This window comes from Haliaeetus leucocephalus, unplaced genomic scaffold (assembly GCF_000737465.1).
Source record: "Haliaeetus leucocephalus isolate CR32 unplaced genomic scaffold, Haliaeetus_leucocephalus-4.0 Scaffold275, whole genome shotgun sequence".
Lineage (NCBI taxonomy): Eukaryota > Metazoa > Chordata > Aves > Accipitriformes > Accipitridae > Haliaeetus > Haliaeetus leucocephalus.
This window is the reverse complement of record NW_010972711.1, coordinates 81,200-91,604: the sequence shown is the minus strand read 5'-3', so window position 1 is coordinate 91,604 and position 10,405 is coordinate 81,200. Positions and strand designations below refer to the sequence as shown.

Here is a 10,405-nt window from a genome sequence, read left to right as displayed (position 1 = left end):
CCCCAGCCCCTTCCGCCGCGCGCCGCGCATGCGCCGCCGGCCGGCGCGCGCGCCCTCCTCCTCCTCCTCCCTGCCCGCCCTTCAGCGCGGCACTGAGGGAACGGGCCGTCCCCTTCCCTCCCGCCACACAAACCGGTCAAAACAGGGCTTTTACGCGTTGCTTTTTTGTTTTTTCTCCTCTTTCCTCGTTTTCGTTTTTCGCCTTCGGGGAGGGGTGGCGGCGGCGGGAGGCGGTGCCCGCCCGAAGGCCTGGGGTTAGGAGACAAAGGGGAAGGCGAGGCCGCCTTCAGGGGTACACGGCGGCTCCTGAGGGCCTCGCTCCCCGCACCGCCCGCGGGGGCGGGGGGGGTACCTTGGGCTTACGGTAAACAGAAACGCATCACCGTAGTTATTAATTAGCTGCCGTGCCCTTAGCAGCTGCGTGACGGTCTTGGGAAAAGTCAATTGTTGCCTTCCCTCGAGAGAGTTCAACGTAGGATCTCTGATACAGCCCGGTGGTTGCTGTTGGTAAATGGGTACTGGATGCTAGTAAACACGGCTAGTGATGGGTCTTAATAGCCTGACTCAATGCGGGCATAAATGCTACTTATTTAGCAGACCCTGAAAAAGAGAGGGAGCTCTGCCTGTCACTGATGCTTTAAAACAGAGATTTCACAAGAAAACCGGCTATTCTGCCGTATTACCAGTTCCTAAAGGAGTCTAGCGAGTACTCCATTTCAGGAAGCGGCACGCGGATGTGATCCACAGATCAAACCTTCGGACGAAACCCGGTTATCAGTCCTGCGGTGGCTGTTCAAAACACTGCCACCGGCTGTTTTTTCTGTAGGCAGAAAGGAGGCAGGCCCTGGCAGTCCCTGTGACTCGCTCTGCGTAGGGCAGTGTGAGAGCAGGTGAGCTGGGGCGCAGGAATACTACGGGTACTGGTGCTACCGCTGCAGCAGCAGTTGTGGGGATGAGATGTCTGTGACTACCAACTGCGTTCTTAAAAATAGAGGTGACTCGAAGGAAAAAACCCTCACTGTTTTCAGTATTTATAGACATGGTTAAGAACATGAAAGTTCCCAGCTCCTGATAAAGATAGAAACATTTTCCCAAGAAATGAAAATGACTTCTTCAGCTTAATACTAGTCAGCTAAATACCCAGATGTCTGCAGACTGCTGCTGCTTGTGTGGCTAATCCCTATGATCCCCAGTGTCCTGTCCCACTGCCACCTTTGGGCTGTCTCCAGGGGGGCTGCAGGGCTGAAAAGCCAACTCCTTCGCTTACTCAGGCAGAGAAGGCCTCTAAGTCACAGCCTCCCAGTCAGCCCTTGCCTTGGTGCAGACCGGCTGGGACTGAAGAAAACACTGTTACACTCTTGGCGTCTGGAACACCTACAGCAGCTGCTCTCCATTACACCAGCTCTCCACCTCAGACCCTTTTGGGGACCCTATTTGTACTGGATAATTCTGATCAGTGTTTGTGTAAAGCATTAAATGTTCAGGAAGAACTCAACATGCCTTTCATAAGCATAAGCTTGAACAACGTCTACATCGGTCTGCTTCTCAGTACTGAAAAACCCAACCTCATCACGAAACAGAAAAATGTTTAAGTGCAATCACTTTGGGATTTGATCTGAGAAATACAATTACTTGGTTATTTTCTAAAATATTTTTCTAAAAAAAGAAACAAAAAAAATTCTACCACCACACACCTCACGATTTAATAATGGCACTAAAGTTTTTGGCTCACGCTAAAATAGTTCAAGAAAAGTCTTTCTCTCTTACCTTTGTTCTGAGTGGAACTTTAAAAGTACTTAATACTTTAGATAGTTTAACTTGGTATCACTCCATTACAAAATGCTTTTCCTAGCTATTCCTGTTTTTAAGGGGGTGTTAACAGCTGACTGGGCTCTGCTTACACTCCAAACATTTCAGATAAACTCCATTAACACAGTTATGCTTTGGTTTTTTTTCTGTGAATAAGCATCCTCAATGAAAAATACTAAACAAATATACAGTCTGCAAGCCTAGAAAGTAGCCAGGGATATGGAAAGCCTGGATGCTGTTGCCTTCCTCCACAGTCTTCCTGTGAGACCTTGGGCAAGGTACTTAATTGAAGAGCACTAACAGAAATTGAAAGCTGCAGTCCTAACCGTGCCCCCTCAGCTAGTGTCTAATCCTGAAGATGTCTACATTTTCTGAAGCCACAAACTTCAGGACCTAAAACTCTGCACATGAACAAAATTTGTCCTGCTGTGCCACCATATCCATGTCGCCCAAGAGTTTTGACAGACAGTGCTGTAAGATCTAGCAGGACAGCAAATAAGTAACCCGTATTAATTAAAACCAAGGTATTGCTCCATGAAAATGTAACAACTAAATGTGGTAGACCTTCTCAAAGCATCTCCAGAAAAGACGCAGGTCCCTACAAAAGCTTGCACTCTTTTAAAACAAAGTGTGCAACACCTTTCACTCCCAGGACTGGGGAGCACCCAGATCTGATTCCCTTGTTCAAGATTCACAGGTCTGACTTCCTCAGAGGGAGTCCCAAAAATCAGCAGGCTACTTTGGCTGCCCCCTGCTGCAGCTGGGCTGTTCTGCAGGGAAGAATTAGATCTTTGTCTCAGATCTTAATGGCCTTGCTGTCCTTGCAGTCATACCATCATAGAATGGTTTGGGTTGGAGGGGACCTTTAATGATGCTCTAGTCCAACCCCCAAGTCTAACCACCCCCAGTCTAATCCCCAGTCTAACTACCATCTTACTGCTTAAAAGGAGCAGTCATAAATGGGTGAGCCTTGCTCAGTTCTCTGAAATACCAGCTGCAGTTAACTACCTACCACCTTCACAGAAGGACAGCACTGCAGCTCGGAAGCAATTAGAGCTATCTGTCCATGTTCCAGAGTAGGGCCCTGGAATGGTGGCTCATATCCTTAGCGTGTCCCTTGTTAGCTACATCTCTAAGATATGCTGATCTGGATGTATGTTTCGTGCATTTACAGGAGCAGATCCCATTCTGAAGTTATTCATTTTCCCACATACTGTGTAGCAAATCTAGGCACCCAATGCACAATTCTGGAATCCACTTTGTCAACAGACGTACAATTAATTAATTAATTAAAAAAATCAATGAGTCTGAAATACTACATTCACAAGACTTGCTGCTAAACGCATTGCTATAGGAATCTGTCGGTATTTCATGTTTTAGGCCAGCAGTGACCATAATACCTAGGAGGGTTTACTGAGATAAGAACTCTGGCCCAGTGGGCCAAGTGTCCCCTTTGGCTAGCCTCTCTCCAGGGCCTCAGAGAAATGTACTTACAAGCCGCAGACTCTTTGTACAGAGTGACTTTCCTGTCCACGCATCCTTTTGCCCCACCATTGTTTCACAGACACAGCCTTTCCCTGCCATAACTATTCACCATGCTAACTCGGGGTTGACTCTTCTCTTCTATTGCTTTTGACCATGTAACTCAGCTCCTGCTGTATCAAGCTTCACAGCCTATTCCTGTCTCAACCCCCTCTCTTCTGATACAGAAACATTGGGCCCACTATATGCAACTGCATCCACTGTCCAATTTTTATGTTTAAAAGTACACATCCTTAAGCTTTTTTCCCATGTGTGGGAAGAACTCTTCTGAGTTACCTTAGCATCCTTCAAATTTCCCATTTAATGCAAAAACTGGTACAAAAAGGCCTTCCTTTAGTATGATTCCTGTAAACCCATTTGACAACAGCCAGGGTCTCAGTGTGCTGAAAAGCCCAGTCTGCTCTGTTGCTCAAACAACTGGTAGCATTTCCATCTGTTTCCCCTACCTGTCTGTGCAACTGTAAGTGTCTTCAAGAAAGACCATCTATTTTGTGGGGTTTTGTGACTAGCTGGCAACTGGCATAACATACTGAGCTAGTGCAAATGAGAACACTTCAGTTTGGGACCAACAGAGAATTCACAGCTGAATTATAATAAATTTTGTCACTAATCCCATTTTTGGACTTACTACTATACTACTGTTCTAAAATGTGGGGATGCTGACTTGCCATTCAGTTACATGGTCATTGCTGCTGTAGACAGGATCAGCTTTTGCAAAGAAGCTGTTCTGCAAGAGGTTTAAAGGAAATGCATGAGAGGAGGTGTCAGCAAATGGAATGTGCAGCCCTGCAGCACAGATCTTCATGAACTTGTCCTAAGAAAGAAGTGTCTCTCCTGGAAGTGCTTTGCTAAGTAAGTCTAAGCTAGAATGGCTGAGAAGCTGTCAGCTGAAGACTAGTTTCACCAGCAAGACGGCTTTTGTCTCTGAGTCATTCACCCCTCATAATTGGCTGAGGTATAAACAAGCTTCATAAACATACCTCAGAGTCACAACCACCAGAGACAATCATTGTAACACAACAAGAGTAACTAATGGCATCACTTCATGTACATGAATGTGAATAGCTTTGGAGTGGCAAAGCCAGAGATAATGTCAGCCGTTTTTTAGATTCACATTCACTTCGTTCACAACAGAGTGGCTATCAATGCTTATCTTAAGAAAAAAGCCCGCGTCTCTCAATAGAAACATATTTTTCTTTCCAGTGGAGGATTAAGTTCCAGGGACTCTTCATGCTGAACGCAGTGTGTGGCTCTTAGAACTGAAGTTTGCATATTATACTCAGTACAAATAATGAAACCTCAAAGATGAGCATCAATTTGATTCTCACTCATTTCATATATTAAGTAGTAATGAGTAAACACTCTAATTTCTAAAAAGGGAAAAAAGTTCAAAGAAATATCCCAGGCAATGGAAGCGATCACAAGAGCTCTTAATAAGAGACAGTATTTTTTTTGTGCACTTAGAATAAGATAGTTCAGCCATATCAGAACAAGGAAGAGTGGGAAGAATACTTTATTTTTTCCTTCCCAAGGAAAAAGATTCTAAGAATCCTAAAAGCATATCCATAGGCTTTAATTTTGTTGCATAAAGTCTCACCAACTTAACTTGCATGAACTAGAAATTCTCTGTATCTTCAAAAATGAGAAGCCATAGTACAGAGGATAAACTAGAAGAAACATCTGCAACAGTACTTTGGCTTATATAATTTCTCTTGTCTTAGGTTCGTCAACACCCTTCTACCTATTGCTGTATCAGATACTGATCCTCCCAGCTGCAGTAGATTCTTCTGAACAAGCAGCCCAACACCAAGTGGACTTTGCTTAGGGTAACATTGGACATGTCAGGTCATCTCTGCTCTTATTGTGTAATCACTAGACTATATTTTTTTCTTCTAGCTTAACCATACCTGAAGCTCCCCAGAATTTCCTGTTCTTACACAGTGTCAAGGGCGCTGACCACAAGCAACAAGATATGTCTACGTGACTGGACATGTCATTTGAATATGAAACCGCAGCACAGCCGTATCAGCTCAGAGCTAGTTAAGACCCCCATTCTAACTCACCATTATAGCATGAAGAAACACTCACTGGCCCCCATTTCCACATAGAGAACGCAAACCATATTCTATGCCAAACATGCCTTCAGAGCAACAGGGCATAGCACAGTGAATGTACAATGCCAGAGATGTATGCAGGAAGGGAAATCCTAGCTTGCTTCCTGAGCATAAACAAAATGGTTGAGCACTGTAATACTGAAAAGTAGGTGTCAATGTTATGCATGTATTGCGTAAAGTATTACATAAATAGCGACAGTGTATTCATACATATGTGGGCTTACCTTTAATTATATCTGCAGGTTTTACAGACTTCTAAAATACCTCGTCTGTTTCCAATGCATCCGTTTTCCTAGGCAGTTAGTCAAACACAGAACAACAACAAAAAATCATCATGCTGAAATAATGTATTTTTTCATACTGCAAAATTCAAGTTCTTTTTCTGAGTCAGCTCTCCCTCTCCTGCAGTACAGGACCCCTGTCTCCTATCGGGGCTCAACAGCCGTTCGTGCATCCGCACCCCCCGGTGCTGGGGTGGGGCCCAAGGGTGAGCCTGTGTCTGTAGCAGAAAATGGAAAAGGCAGGGCAAGAAGGAAGAGCAGCACTTTGTTTTTCTGCAGGAGCTGCTGGGCGAGGAATCCATACCACCCATCCAGCTATACCTTTGCTGTTCCTGTAACACTGGGAGCGAAGAGCTTTGCAAGTGGGAAGCAGAGACTGGCTGTTCAAACGGGAATAATCAATTCCCATTTTCCTGGCACAGGAAAAGTAGGCACCAGCCCACACCCCGCAGCCTGCGGCTTGCTTTGCCTATTGGATTGAGCTGGCTCCAGACGGAAATCCAGTTCAGCTGGAAAACTTCTTCCCTCGTAATACATCCTGTTAGTGGACTGCAAAACAGGAAGTTTATATGTGTAAATAAGAGTGCCTTTCCACTCATTTTGGCTAAGGGCTAAGAATTAGAAGACAACATCTGTAGATTCATCCAGTTTGCATTCAGGAGAACAATACTACTTCAGAGTGATTCTTGGACATCCCCATTACATCATGAATTTATCAGCTGACTGCATCATGGACAAGGGCAATTAGGAAGCTATGATCTGGGACCAGAAAAAGTCTTCCAAGCCTTTAAGCACAGTTCTTTTCTTCACCAAACGGAATTAAAACCTGGTCCCCATCTCCCACACATACTTCCCCTGGAAGGCCAAGAAAAGATGTGTAATCCATTTCATCCTTCCTTTTATTCATACCTATTTGTAACTTTAACCAAAGCATACAGGTGGGAGTAATTACAATCTCAACACATCACTATCTTCCTGAGATCATTAGTTTTTCTATTGGTAAAATTGTACAAGATGAAGCATTGGCTGCCAAATACATGTTTGTTACAACTTCATAAAGCACCAGCTGGAGATATAAACCTATGTGAATTTTCCAGGCAAACTTTTTTTTTCCTTGATATTTGGCAGAGTCAAAGTGAGGATATAATTAAACAGAGTGTTAAAATTAATCCCTTGTCCTAGCTTTTTGAGAAGCTAGGCAGTAACTGGCATGGAGACAGGCTGACCCCCCCCTTGTCCCTGACTAAGCTTACCCCAGGAGATCAACTTCACAGTCCTCCAAGTATGGCCCAGAGCCCATCGTACAGCCTATGCCTACTCCACAAACAAAATATTTTGGGCACGCAGGGGCAAAGCCTGACCTCACGCTGGCCCTGACTGCGTGCTGAAGTACATCCCACCCCAGCAGGAGGGAAGAGCAGCAGAAGAGTGATCTGCCCCGCACGTGTTGACAGCAGTCGGTGCGATGCAGGGATAAGCCTACCCAGCTCCACCCTGCGCTTCGTTCCGTGACCCAGAGAAAGCAAACAGGCAGAGGCAGCCCACAGAACTTTCGTGAGCTGCTGCAAGCAACGTTACCCGATTTTTCTTCCTGACTGTTGTTCTCTGAGTGCTTTTCCTAGTCCTCCAGTAGTAGAGCAGGTCCTCTGCTCTGCTACAATACCAAAGCTGGATGCTCCCTCCCTTTTGTGATTAAGAAGAAGAAAAGAGGCAGGCGGGCAAACAGCCCTTCGGTCTTTGGGGTTATTAGGGGGAAGATGCTGTTGCGGCAGCAGTGGGGCAGGCTGGGCAAGGTAGCTGCCTTCTGTGAGCCTTAAACATCTCTTCTGGCCCGGGGTTTCATTAAAATATAGGTATCGGGTTTGGTGAAATCTTTAAGGCATTGAGTTTAGTACCTTCAGTTTCTATGTCCCCTTTTCACCTAAGAAAAACTGGAATGATTTGGGCCAGTATTATTATGATGTTTTTGGCAAGAATTGTACAGAGGACACTATTTTATTATAGAATGATATCTAACACAGTGAATGTAAAGTTATAGGTTAAGCTCTAAGCATGCGTTATAAAAGTTTGTTTTAAAAATAATAAAAGCATTTAGTGTTAGTGAAAGTATTACTATACATCTACTAATAAATGTAGGAATGCATTTCACTGATTAAACAGAATTTTGGAGTTGAAAATATAGCCATGTTTTAATTCTATTTTTAAACTTGCTTGGTAGAAAGTTTTAATGAAAATGTTTATTTGTATTCTGGTATTTAAAATGACAGCATTCATTTGATAATGAGTCTGCAAAACAGACCTCATGTAGGACAAGATAATCTAATCTTGAATTACACTGAAATAAATGAAAAATGAATTCCAAAATTTAAAAGGGTTTCTTAAGCATACAAACAAATGCAAAGAAATTGATGAGGCTAATTTAAAGTACTGCTAGGAAAAGAAAAAAGAAACCAGGACAGGTTTGGAATGCTGTGTATATACACATATATATACACTGTGTATATATATAGCTATAAAATCAGGAAATGTGGATGTAAACAGGAATGAAGGAAGACATTTTTATGATATTCCCTCAGTGGGTGAAAGAAAATGTAGCAATGGCACTTGATACAATAACTGCCTGCAGTGCTAAAATGTGGAATCCTGGAGCCAGCATCAGTCTAAGTCTGTTGATTTTTTGTAGGTTCGGGTTTTGTTGTTGTTGTTGTTTTGTTGTGTTTTGTTGGTTTTGTTTTTTTTTTTTTTAATGAAGTCACTGCTCCAGCAGCCTGGGGAATGAATCCTTACACAGATACTCTCCTGTTGCTCTCAATGGGTCACTTAGGATCTTCTCTGGTTGTATTGATTTCTAATGTTTGCAGTGTCTAGTGGTAAAAATGCAATCCTTATTTGCTTGTTTAGCTTCAGAATGCTATTCTAATCATATCAGAAGCAGCATTATCTTTTCTAGTTTTATTATAAACCTTCTAATAATTATTTTCTATTTCTAATAAAAATAAAATGTTTGTAAACTGACCTTTAAGTCACAACTCCTGACCTTTGCAAGCAGCGGTGGGATCAGTACTCATGAAAGTTGTAATTATTTTCTTTTCAGCTGTGGTTCTTATTTTGTGTTGTTCCATCACTATCTCCTCTAACAGTTCTTTTATTTAAGAGTACGCCCATGCAACATGTAAGAGTGGGACTGTTACTGCCCTATGCCCAGCTCAACAGAGCAGCCCAGAGAACATGCAGTACAAGACTAGTAGCTTCCTCCTGAATACAGTAAGATAACTACACAAGATATTCAGTATCCGACTGGCAACATGTGGGATACCAAATACATTTTCATGCAGAATGTCTGTAAAACAAAAGCAAATCTTTCAAAGTTTAATAGTTGCAGAACCAGAATATGCTGAGCCCTTACTGAGTGAGACCAGGGAGCCTCGAGCTCACCTTTCCGTGGCCCCGCTGCAGGCTGTCTGCAGACCCAGACGGGAAGCACTAACTCACTTTACGGTAAATTCTTGGTTTTTAGATTCCCTCTTAATCCCCTGGGCTCAGATCTGCTATTGTAACATGGCAGGGAAAGGCAGTTACTGTCCAAACTTAAACAAGCTCCGTTTCAGTGATTATTCTTGTTGTGAAGCCTAGGGCTGTCATGCATCCTCAGAAATGCCTTTTTTCCTCCCCCTCCTACTCCCAGTAGCCCAAGCTGGGTTTTTTGCTAGCTGCAGCTCACATCGGCATTTTTACAATCCCAGCCAGAGCTTCTTCTGCTGGAAGGCATGCCAGGGGCCCTGGTCCCTTGGGGGCAACCAAGCGCTACTGGCCCCTGGGCGCGGAGGGGCTGACAGCACCACCAATGGAGCTGGTGGCTCCAGGTCATCTCCAGCGGGGTGGAGGCCCAAAGCTGCGCTGTTTCAGGGCTCAGGTGTGAGAAGAGCCAGGATGCACTGGGGAGGTAGAGGCTTAGAGTCAAACACTACAGGGCACCCCTTCCCCAGGCAGTTACCTCTCAATGAGCCCTCTTTCCTTCTCCTGTTCTCACACAGGGCACCTGTGGTATGTTTTCTCTCTACCCCAGCTTTTCTTCTGGGCTCAAGACTCATTTCAGAGCTCCACTTTCCTCTTTTCAAGCCCGCATCTCTACTTATATCGCAAGTGCAGGCACCAAGATCTGCCTGCAATTGCAGTTCAAAGCCCGCATTTTGGAGGTGATGCTGTTCAACTTGGATTTGTGGGTTTCCATGTTCTGAAGTAGAGAAGGCTGTCAAACACACATCTTATATCCTGGAAGAGTTCTCTAACCTTTAGTACCTCTCATACAACTTGATGTGGGTTTTTTGTTATTTAAAACCCAAAAATCTTCATCCCTGCACAATTTTGTAAGTATAATATTGGTGTCTACCTCCAATATAAGTTACAGGCAATGTTTGGTCACTCCATCCTCAGATTTTGGGTTATTTTTAATCCCCATTCTGAGATTTGTAACTCTTTCCCAAGCATGGGACAGGGAAGCCAAGCCCATAACTGTGTTCCAAATACCACTCCTGGGACCTAAAATTAAATATTGCAAAATATTTGCCCACATGTTTTGTCTAGTTCTTACCACTGATGTTGGCCTTTACCTTCAATTAGCTTTCTCTAGTCCTTGTAGCTATTGCTGAGATAAAAATA

At 43.8% G+C, this 10,405-nt stretch overlaps 1 protein-coding gene across 6 annotated transcripts in view; it reads right to left on the bottom strand.

Moving 5' to 3' along the window:
• Positions 1-5,708, bottom strand: part of PUM2 (pumilio RNA-binding family member 2) — a 75,573-nt gene extending 69,865 nt beyond the window's left edge. For all 6 annotated transcript variants that reach the window (XM_010569835.1, XM_010569837.1, XM_010569839.1 and 3 more), the window contains exon 1: positions 5,690-5,708. The gene's annotated coding sequence lies outside the window, so the exon portion shown is untranslated. The remainder of the gene's footprint in view (positions 1-5,689) is intronic.
• Positions 5,709-10,405: the final 4,697 nt, after the last annotated feature.